Genomic DNA, 12,712 nt, shown 5'->3' with positions numbered 1-12,712 from the left:
CACCTTGGTATTCAGGCCACACAAAGACACAACTAGGAATAAAAACTACAGACCAATATCCCTAATGAATATTGATGCAAAAATACAAAATAAAATACTGGCAAACCGAATCCAAGCATACATCACAGAAATCACCCACCATGACCAAGTAGGCTTCATCACTGGTATGCATGGGTTGTTTAACATTCTAAAATCTATCAAGGTGATCCACCTTACAAAAAAACTGAAAAAGATATCCACCCGATATTCTCCTTAGATTCTGAAAAAGCCTTCAGCAAAAATCAACACCCTTTCACGAAAAAGGCCTTGGAGCGATCAGGGGTAACAGGAACATATCTAAACATAAAAAGAGCACTGTTCATAGACCAATACACAATATCAAATTGAATGGAGGGAAGTTTAAGGGGATTTCTCTAAAATCAAGAACAAGACAAGGCTATCATCTCATTCCATATCTCCAATATTTTACTTGAAGTACTAGCTAAAGCAATAAGAAAGCAAAGGTAGATCATGGAGACACAAAATGGAAATGAAGAAATCAAACTTTCTCTATTTCCAGATGATATGATAGTTTACAAAATTGAACCCCCACCCCCCAAAAAAAACAAAACAAAAACAAAAACAAAAAACAAAAAAACAAACAAACAAAAAAAAAAACCATCTTCTACCAGGGAACACCTGAGGCTTACAAACACCTCCAGCAAACTAGCAGGATACAAGATATTCTCAAAAAAGATGAGTAATCCTACTTTATTCAGACAACAAAGGGGCTGAGAAAGAGATCTGAGAAACATCATCATTTACAATAGCCACATACAACATAGAATACCTTGGGGTAATGCTTACCAAATAAGCAAATGACCTAATAATAAGAACTTTGTGGCTTTAAAGAAAGAAATTCAAGAAGATAGCAGAAAATGGAAAGATCTCCCATGCTCTTGGTAGGATGAACATTGTAAAAATGGCAATCTTGTCGAAATCAATCCATAGATACTGTGCCATGCCCATTAAAATCCCAGCACAATTCTTCACGAACCTTGAAAGGATAATAATAATGGACTTTATATTGGAAAACCAGAGAACCAGGATAGGCAAAATATCCTGTACAATAAAGGAAGTTCAGAGGTCATCACCATTCCCCACTTTAAGCTCTACTAAAGAGCAATCCTCCTGAAAGGGACCTGGTATCGCCAAGAAATAGAGCAGTAGACCAATGGAATTGAATAGAAAACATGATAATAACGCACACACCTTCGAACACCTGATTTTTGACAAAACGGTTAAAACTATACAATGGTAGGAGTAAATCATCTTCAACAAATGATGCTGGCACAACTGGATGATGGTGTGTAGAACTGCAGATAGAACCATGTCTATCGCCATGCACAAACCTCAAGTCAAACGGATCAAACACATCGTGATAAATCCTGCCACACTGAACCTCTTAGAAGAGAAAGTGGGGAGGTACCTTTGAACAAATTGGTATAGAAGACCCCTTCGAAACTTAATTCCAGACACTGAGATTGACAATTAGTAAATGGGACCTCCTCAAACTCAGAAGCTTCTATAAAGCAAAGGACACAGTTGACAAGACCAAATGGCAACCCACAGACTGGGAAGTTTTTCACCACTCCTACATCTGACACAGGTCTGATCTCCAAAATATACCAAAAAAAAAAAAAACGCAAAGAAACTAGCCATCAAAACACCAAATAACCCTATTAAAAAACGGGGGTACAGAAATGAAAAGTATTCTCAATGGAGGAATTCAAAATGGCCGAAAGACACGAAATGAAGTGATCAACATCCTTTACTATCAGGGAAATGCAAATCAAAAGAACTTTGAGATACCATCTTATTCCTGCCAGAATGGCTAAAATTCGGAACACCAATGACCTCTTATGCAGGAGAGGATGTGGAGAAAGGAGAACACTCCTTCTCTGCTGCTGAGAGTGCAAACTTACACAGCCAATTTGGAGGTCAGTGTGGTGGTTCCTCAGGAAATTGGGAATCAGTCTACCACAGGACCCGCTGATCCCTCTCTTAGTCATATACCCAAAGGATGCACATCCATGCAACAAAGACATGTGCTCAACTGTGTTCGTGGTGCATTATTTGTAACAGCAAGAACGTGGATGCCACCTAGATGCCCCTCAACTGAAGAATGGATAAAGAAGATATGATGGCACTTCTACACAATGGAATACTACTCTGTGGGGGGAAAGAAAAAAACAATGGAATCTTGAAATTCTCAGGCAAGAGGATGGAACTTGAAGAAACCATCCTGAATGAAGTAACACAGTCACAAAAAGAAGGACATGCTATGTACTTGCTCACATATGTATTTTAGACATAGAGCAAAGGATCACCAGCATATAATTGACAACACCAGAGAAACTGATAGACAAGTAAGATCTAAGATATTCATATAAGGTCCCTCAATGAAGGTGGAAACAAAAAATTCTCCAGAGCACAAGGGGATTGGGGAGCCGTTAGTGTGGTGGGGACTAGGAGAAATAGAAGGGGAGGGGGGGAAACCACGTGGGATTAGGAAGACTGAGCCAACAGAGGAATAGAAGAGAGAAAAGAGAGAGAAAGAGAAAGAGAGAGACCATAAAAAGGGGAGCCATTATAGGATTGAAGAGAAAACTGAACCTAAAGAAATGTCCAAATACCTACGAGAATGACCCCAGTTAAAAATTTGTAGCAAAGGCTACCATAAATGCCCTTCCCTGATAATGAGATCAACAACTAATTTATTGAACACCATGGAGCCCTCATCTAGTACCTGATGGAAGCATAAGCAAACACCCACAACTAAACACTGAGCCGACTCGAATCAAGATGCAGGCAGGGAGGACAAGGCCAGGCTGCAGAAACACATAGGCACCGTTTACCGCAACTGTCTATGTGGGAATCTATGGAGATTCCCACATGGGCGTCATCAGTCTACTTGCTATTATCTTTTTCATACTTTGATGGGTTAAACCTTGTGGGGATATCCACCTCTAGACTGGATTCCTGTTTAATACTATAAATTAATTTGTGTTTTTCCATACTTTAACTTTACTTATCTTTAAGAAAATGTCTTTTGAAGGGCATGTGTGTGGTATGTGTGTATGTATATGGAGGTAACAGCAAGCGCTTCCAGAAACCAGAAATGAATGTCAGATATCCGGAAAGAGGTCCACATGTTTCTGCCCGCTAAGATCAAACACTGGTCCCCAGAGAAGTTATGAAGCACCCTCATTCGCTGAGTCATCCATCATTCCAAGAGTTTATCTCGGACTTTATGATGAGATTACATGAAGCTGAGGTATAAAAATCCCAAGAGTGTGGCATGTTAGGTTAGCATCTGCCTGAAAGTTCTAAGACGCAGAAGGTGTAGAGACAAAGAGACACAAGAGTATGCAAACACAGTGAGCACAGTGCACAAGTCTGGGATTGTCAAGGGAAAACCTTAGTAAATTAAAAGTGTGCAACACACTCTCTCATGCAAAAGCATTTTTTATTGAGCTTATTGGAAACTGTAACGTTAAGGATGGTGGGCGAGGCAAGTAATATCCAGCTTAAATGCCTCTCATAAACACAGAAAGACAGATCTCAGTTGAAAAGGGAGAGGACCGTGCTCTCAACAACAGTTCATACTACAGTCAATGTTACTCTTCAAAAAGGAAATATATGTGCACATATTACAAATCTTTATGTAAGTCAGGCAAAGAAAAGGTGGAGGCAGAGACATGGAACACATTTCATCCAGTCCATGGTGCTCTTTGTACTATGCTCTGTCTTTATCCCCTCCCCTGTGTATCTGAACTCTCAAACACTGACTGTGGTGGGGTCAGTACACAGTGTTCTCAAATCCCTTTTCCTATCTGAGGTTGGGTCTTCACCGTTGGCCCTGAGCAGATGAACAGGCCCTGATTGTCCATGTCAAAGCTTCTCTCTCTCTCTCTCCTCTCATTCCTTGGGATGACATTGTCTCCAAGTATATCCAAATCACAGACAAGCTCTGTGTCTCTCTAAAGAGTCACTGGAGTCCTTGATTTCCTTTCTCAGGCCAGCAGTAATCTCTCATCCTTTATTCCCAACATGAACATAGGGAGGCCTCTTGGTGATAGACACAGAATCGCCTGCAATCTAGACACTTCTTACTCACAAAGTAGACCTCCTTTGGCTGTCTTATTGCTCTAAGAGTGTCCAAGAGCTCAGAACAACATTGGACAAATCTGTCTGGCAGGACATCACCAAAGTCATCATACACTTCACCAGGGGCAGGATACATCTCCAAGGTGAGCTGTGTCAGGTGGGCAGTGTGCTGAAGCAGCTTCTTAAGGCTGGTCAAAGACAGGAAGTTCTTCATCAAATTCACCTCCACCAGCTGGGAACACTGGCTCAGGGCAGGGAGGATGACATCCATTTGGAAGTCCATGAGCATACAACCCTTCAATTTTAATGTCTGCAGGGTAGCTGTCAATCTCTCTAGCAGTCTTCCCAGAAGTGGATGACTTAAATTTAAAAAGGTGACACCACTCAGGTCCAGATGTGTGAGCCGATGGACGCTTGGGCACTGGGACAGGTAACTCATGTCTGATTCTGATAGTGAGCAGCGAGTGATTGCTAGGGTCTCTAAGGGACTCTCCAAGTTCCTACAGAAAGACAAGGCAGATTATCTCAGTAAGTTTAATAGTGGTAGACAAAGGGCACCAACTTCAAGTGAGCAGTGGTTAGTGTGTCCTAATGTCGTTCTGAGATCGTGGTGGAGGTCAATTCCAGAATGCTCTCAGATGGAGAAGTAATAGCACAGGCAAAATCATGTGACTGCTTAGGTCCCCAACCCTGGTTCCCCTGCGCTGTCAAACTCAAAGCCTCATCAGATGACAAATGGGGCCAGCAGGAAGCCAAGAAAGAAGACCTGGTGGCAACTCAGAGCCTTCTCTGTGTGTGCTAACATTGGACCTCATGAGTCCCACCTCCTAGCACAGCCTCTGTACTACTTACTACTGAGAGGTCTTCCCTTTGACCCACCCTAATCACTTCACTCTCAGTAATTTTCCATTGACTTAGACACTACCTGTGCTCAGAGAGCCCCTGTCCCTTGGAAAATCAGAGAGCGATGTAAACTGTGCATACAGTTCTGAGGACAGTGCTGACATGGGGCAACATGTGACTTAAAACACCCTCCCCTCTGTAGGTCAGGTTTCAAAGACCGTTTCTCGGTGATGGTGGCAAGAATAGCAGAAAGACTACTAGAGCAATCATTCAGAGGTCATATCCGTGTGTAGTCACCAGTGGCTAGCAAGCCCCAGGTGTACACTGATGTTTCATGTAACACGGAAAGGCTCTTCTCTGGCCTGTGAAACAAGCTCTCTATCCTTCCTTACCTGAGCACTTGGTCCAGTCTTGCATTCAGGAGGAAGACACGATTCAAACAGAGATGCTGGAGCTTGTTGAGTTGGGAGAACTGAGAAACGATCTGTCGAAAACACCGTCGTTTCATCTCTTGGTTCCACAACCAACGCAAGGGTGTGAAGACTTCATGAAGAAGGAGTTTCTGAAGGTTTTTCATCTGGCCCAGGCCAGGGGCAAACTTTGCAAGGGTCCTCAGGTCCCAGCGAGCATTCACTTCCAGTTCCCGTATACTGCATGGCGCAAATACCTCCAGCAGCTCTAGGGGGTTATAGACAGGGCGGGCCCCAAACTCCAGCTTTTCACAGATCACCTGCAGCACATCTTTTCTCTGCTGGGCCCAGCAGTGGAAACATTCCAGGTATTCACAGAGATGTCTGGAATGGAGGGAAAGGTTCATCATCACAGTCACAACCTCTTTTCCCTGTCTTTCGGGATGGTGCACCACTGGTTGGGTCTCTACGACGACATCTTCAGAGCAGACACCATCCTCTGTTCCAGCCCACACGTTCCAGAAGTTATGATGGGCATCCCGAAAATCAAGCACCTCTAATTTGCAATTCCTGTTGGTCAAACAAGAAGGGGATTCAAATGGCAGGACTGCCAATGTATAATCGGCTTTCACCTCACACATCCACTTCCCTTGAATGCATCCTGGAAACCAAGACTCAAAAGTTTCCTTTCTAGGGCCTGGCTACAGAGGCCGAGGTAGACTCATTGTGTGTTGACTACATCTCTTAGCAGTGCGCTCCATGCACCACTGTCTCTTTTCATTTATTCACTTCTCTAAGACAGCTCTGATTCAACTCGACCCACATTCTGAACTCTGTAGTCACTTCTCTCCATCCACACTCTTCCCCTCCATGTCACACTTTCTGACTCACCTAGGTCGATCCTTCTGCAGAATCAGCAAATCAAGGCCAGCCAGCACAGCCTTCAAGATCTCCAGGTCAGGAAACTTCATCAGGGCTCCCAAGGGAAGGCATCTGAAAGGCCAGGCTGCCACCATAGCACTTAGGATCTTGGTTTGTTTCCCCTTAAAGGCATCTTTGAATAGCGGTGGGAAGAGCTCCATGGGTAGTTTATTCAGAGCAGAGATAGCCAAGGCTTCATTTTTGAGCAGACTACTTCTTGCCAGCATCTGGAGTGTCAATGGCGAACTCATCTTGACCTTCACACAGACAGGTGCTATGGGAATATTCAGAGGAATTAATCCTTTCAGACAAGTCACTTTCAGCAGGACTCTCTGCCCCTTCATGGCATAAACCCTGCCGGGCTTTGGTCACTAGTCTAGAAATGTTGGAAAACCCATATTTCCTATTACACACTGTCTGACTTCTCATAGGCAGAGGTCCCTCAAAGGCCTCATGCTCATGGACATGAGCCACCATGGCAACAAATCTCCCCATTATTCTGCTAATCAAAAACACTGCTCCCCAGAATACTACAACCCTGGGCAATGAGAGAGTGGAAAAGTAAACAAGAGCTAGACTCTTTTGTGGGAAATCATCTTCAAATGTCTTTCTTGATCCACAAGATCAAAGTTAAAAATCCCACAGCCAAGTTTACTTTGCATTCAATCAGTGGGGGTTGTTGGGAGAATATGTGAAATGGAGACAGTCACTGTCATTTCTAATATTTTAGACCTGCAGCCAAGATGAGCCCCAGACCACTCTTTAGGAGTTTGAGTACTGACAATTTGTCAACTTGATGCTTCGCTGAGATTCATGGCCATCTGTGGGCTTCTACAGAATTTTCTTCATCTTCAGTTAACAAGTCCATAATCACATTGAATTAAATCCTTTTAAGCCAGATTGGAGTTGTTGGTCGGTACTTGCTCAGTGTGTCTTAACCCCTGAATATCGCAACCTCATCATTCTCTTAAAGGGCACAGCAGGTTAGCACCTGTGCTCCATGCACCACTGTCTCTTTTCATTTACTCACTTCTCCAAGACAGCTCTGATTCAACTCGACCCACATTCTGAACTCTGTAGTCACTTCTCTCCATCCACACTCTTCCCTCCATGTCACACTTTCTGACTCACCTAGGTCGACCCTTCTGCTGAATCAGCAAATCTCATAATACTCTCATAACACTAAGCTGCATGTGGGGTTCTAGGCTAACCAGGGCTAAATGAGATTTTCAGCTTCAAATAGCAAAACCAAACATAATAACAAATCCAAGGTTACTAAGATGGCCCGAGGGACTGGAGATCCTTGGTAAGGTTGTATGTCCTGAAGGGCTTGAATGGCTAACCTGATCAGCACACACATAAGAGGTGTTCCAATCCCAGCAGTTGTGTTAGTGACTTGAGGATCCAAACAACTCTGTTTAACCTGGCCAGGATAACCCTTATATGCCCATATCCTCTTACACCTTCCATTCAAATCGCCACCATCAGCCATATTCTGCCATCTGATTGGATAATTGAGCATATCCCCACCCAATCATACTTGAGCTTTCACAGCTGTGGCTTGAGAGAATCAGATGTGGTAAAGGTGTGTGTGTGGGGGGGGGAGACCAGATTGTACCAAAGACTCAGGTTAACTCTAACACTAGTCCATGCACAGGCATTGGTTTCTCACACATTTAGTCCCGGCACTTGGGGCACAGAGGCAGGCAGATCTCTGTGAGTTCAAGAGAAGCCTGTTCTACAGATTGAATTCCAGTACAGACTGCAATGCAATACACAGAAACCGTGTCTCGAAAAAAAACAAAAAAATTAACAAAACAAAACAAACAAGCAAACAAAACTTCTCCCCCAATTTTCAATTCTGGGATTTACTCTCATGATGACATGTAGACAGTTGTAAGATTTCCATATTCATTTGATCAATGAAGCTCAGCCCTATCTAAACTCTTTTTTCATTCTGAGCTGACATGGAAATCTCATTAATCCTCCTACCTGAGCTTAGTGCTATAGCTTGTATGTGACCAGTTTGATTGGATCTCCCATCAGGAAACAGATTGAACTGACTCTCTGGTAACAGTAAAAACCCATTCTCCAAGTCATCTCAAAATCTAAATATCTGTCTCTGTATTGTTAAATAATTAGTTTTATAGTCTTTAATCAGATTTCCATTTTATGTAACCATTGCCATGACCACTGGAATCTAACCAGGGCTTCAGTAACCTTCCAATCTTAGTGGAAGAATAACGAAACAAGACATGTTCGTGTTAATTACGTCTAACTTTCAGGACAGAGATTGAACTGAGTTTGATCGTGTTGAAAATTACAAAATCAATTGTATTTTTTGGAGACAGTGTTTGTCAGTGGTCACACCCTACATTCCTGGTACTAGCTCTAAGACCGTGCTATGCTACACTACAACTCACAGAGATCTGACTTCCTCTAACTCCCATGTGCTGCCAATAATGTTGAGTGCAGCAAGATACATAGCAGACCCAGAGAAAGCCAAGCCACTACCTCTTACCTTTATGTCAGGAAGAAAGCACTATTCCTGTCTCCACAAACTCTCACCAAGTTTCAGACACCTTCCTCTCCTTGGAGGGGCTGGAGAACTCTGAGACTGACTCCTCAATCCCCTGCTTCTACCTTTTATACCTCTCTAGGGCTGGGATTAAAGGTGTGACCTCTGTGAGCTCCAGACAATATTCAGGTCATACCTTGAAAACCTGTACTCCACAAAACTTGAGAATGCAAAGGAAATGAACAAATTTCTTGAAAATTATCACCAAAATAAAATCAATAACAGACAAACAACTTAAATAGACCTATAAACCCCTAACGAAGTAGAAGCAGTCATCAAAAGCCTTCCACCACACGCACACACACACACACACACACAGAGAGAGAGAGAGAGAGAGAGAGAGAGAGAGAGAGAGGAGAGAGAGAGACAGACACACAAAAAAGACCAGGGCCAGATGGCTTCAGTCCAGAATTCTACTGGAAAATCAAGGAAGATCTAAATTTCGTACTCCCCAAATTGTTCCACATAATAGAAACAGAAAGTTCATTGCCAAACACTTTTTTTTTTTGGGAGGCCACAATCACCTTGGTATTCAGGACACACAAAGACACAACTAGGAATAAAAACTACAGACCAATATCCCTAATGAATATTGATGCAAAAATACTCAATAAAATACTGGCAAACCGAATCCAAGCATACATCACAGAAATCACCCACCATGACCAAGTAGGCTTCATCACTGGTATGCAGGGGTTGTTTAACATTCTAAAACCTATCAAGGTGATCCACCTTACAAAAAAACTGAAAAAGATAACCACCCGATAATCTCCTTAGATTCTGAAAAAGCCTTCAGCAAAAATCAACACCCTTTCACAAAAAAAGGCCTTGGAGCGATCAGGGGTAACAGGAACATATCTAAACATAAGATGAGCACTATTCATAGACCAACAGACAATATCAAATTGAATGGAGGGAAGTTTAAGGGGATTTCTCTAAAATCAAGAACCAGACAAGGCTGTCATCTCATTCCATATCTCCAATATTGTACTTGAAGTATTAGCTAAAGCAATAAGAAAACAAAGGTAGATCATGGAGACACAAAATGGAAATGAAGAAATCAAACTTTCTCTATTTGCAGATGATATGATAGTTTACAAAATTGAACCCCCACCAAAAAAAAAAATCAAAAAAACTAAAACAAAAACAAAAAACAAAAAAAACAAAACAAAAACAAACAAACAAAAAAAAAAAAAATCTTCTACCAGGGAACACCTGAGGCTTACAAACACCTCCAGCAAACTAGCAGGATACAAGATATTCTCAAAAAAGATGAGTAATCCTACTTTATTCAGACAACAAAGGGGCTGAAAAAGAAATCTGAGAAATATCATTTACAATAACCACAAACAACATAGAATATCTTGGGGTAATACTTACCAAATAAGCAAATGAGCTAATAATAAGAACTTTGTGGCTTTAAAGAAAGAAATTCAAGAAAATAGCAGAAAATGGAAAGATCTCCCATGCTCTTTGATAGGTAGGATGAACATAGTAAAAATGTCAATCTTGTCGAAATCAATCCATAGATACTGTGCCATGCCCATTAAAATCCCAGCACAGTTCTTCACGAACCTTGAAAGGATAATAATAATGGACTTTATATGGGAAAACCAGAGAACCAGGATAGGCAAAAAAAAAAAATCCTGTACAATAAAGGGAGTTCAGGAGGCATCACCATTCCCAACTTTATGATCTACTACCGTGAAATACTCCTGAAAAGGGCCTTGTATTGGCAACAAAATAGAGCAGTAGACCAGTGGAATTGAATAGAAAACCTGATAATAACGCACACACCTTCGAACACCTGATTTTTTACAAAAGATTTAAAACTATACAATGGGGGGAGTGATCAGGAGACAGGACCATCCCCGAGTGTATGCTCTAATACACAGCTATAATCCTGAAAACTGCCTGGAATTGCCACAAAAAAAAGAAAGAAAACAAAAAGTTAGACCAGTGGAATAGAATTAAAAATTCTGATATAAACCCACACCTGATTTTCAACAAAACAGCTAAAATTATAAAATGGAATGAGGAAAGCATCTTCAAGAGATGGTTTTGGTACAATTGGATGATGGTGTTTATAAGACTGAACATAGACCAAAGTCTGTCACCATATACAAAACTCAAGTCCAAAGTTATCAAAGACCCTCAACATCAATGCAGCGACTCTGAACCCCTTAGAAGAGAAAGTAGGAGGTACCCTTGAACAAATTAGTATAGGAGACCGATTCCTGAACCTAACTCCAGGAGCACAGACACTGAGAGCAACAATTAAAGAATGGGACCACTTCAAATTTAGGAACTTCTGTAAGGAAAAGGACACAGTGGACAAGACCAAATGGCAGCCTATAGACTAGGAAAAGATTTTCACCCATACTATATCAGACAAAGGGCTGATCTGCAAAATATACAAAGAAAGCAATACACTAATCAACAAAACACCAAACAACCATATTAAATAATGTGGTACAGAACTGAAGAAATAATTCTCAATAGATGAAATCAAAAAACCTTAAAAAAAATCTTAAGAAAGTGGTCAACATCCTTAGCTATCAGGGAAATGCAAATCAAAACAACTTTGTGATACCATCTTATTCCTGTCACAATGGCTAATATTAGAAACACCAATGACAACTTATACCAGAGAAGACATGGAGAAATGGGAACACTCCTCTACTGCTGGTGTGAGTGCAAACTCGTACACCCATTTTGGAGTTCAGTATAGCAGTTCCTCAGGAAAATGGGAATTAGTTTACCATCCCCTTCTTAGACATATTCCCAAATGATCCACATCCATGCAAAAAAGACATCTGCTCAGCTATGTTGATAGCAGCATCTTTTGTAATAGCAAGAACCTGGAAGCAACCTAGATGCCTCTCAATTGAAGAATGGATAAAGAAGATGTGGCACATCTTCACAATGGAATACTACTCTGCAGAAAAAAAATAATGGAATCTTGAAATTCACAGGCAAATATATGGCTCTTGAAGTAACCATTCTAAATGAGTTAACCCAATCACAAAAACATGAACACAGAATATACTCAATCATATATGGATTCTAGAGCTAGATCAATGGATCACCAGCCTATAATTCACACCACCAGTGGAACTAGGATACAAGGTGTATTCTAAGAAATTCATATAAAGTCCCTCACAGAAGGTTGAAAGGAGAACTCCCCCAGAGCACATGCGAGGTTTGGCGGGGGGTCACAGAATGTAGAGAGAATTAGGAGAAAGAGAGTGGGAGGAGGAAAGCAGGTGATCCTATGAAGATTGAGTCAGGGTAGGAATAGAAGACAGAAGATAAAGAGAATGAGAGTGAGAGAGAGAGAGGGAGAGAGAGAAACAGCATAAAAGAGGGAGCCATTAGTGGTTTAAAGAGAAAACTGAATCTAAAGAAAGGTCTAGAGACCTACAAACCTGTTGCCAACTAACAATTTGAGCAACCATGGAAAGGCTACCATAAATTCCCTTAATGAGTACTGAGATCAACAACTACCTTATTCACCATCAGGGAACCCTCCTCTAGTACTGTTGGAAACAGAAGCAAATACCCATACCTAAACACTGAGTCGAACTAGCATGTAGATGCAAAGGGAGAGGAAAAGACCAGGTTGTAGAAACATACAGACAGATGACCTGAACAAGGAATAGATAACAGGCCCCTACACTGATAACTTGGCATCCAGAATGGGACTGACTCAGGTGTCTCTGAATATGAGTCTCAGCCAGATGGACTGAGCAGTCTTAGGGACCTCAGAGAGTGGATCCAGGATGTATTGTAGTGCAAAAAAGGAACTTGC

Source organism: Phodopus roborovskii, unplaced genomic scaffold, assembly GCF_943737965.1.
Source record: "Phodopus roborovskii unplaced genomic scaffold, PHOROB, whole genome shotgun sequence".
In the NCBI taxonomy this organism is placed as follows: Eukaryota; Metazoa; Chordata; class Mammalia; order Rodentia; family Cricetidae; genus Phodopus; species Phodopus roborovskii.
Note: the sequence above shows the minus strand (reverse complement) of the source record.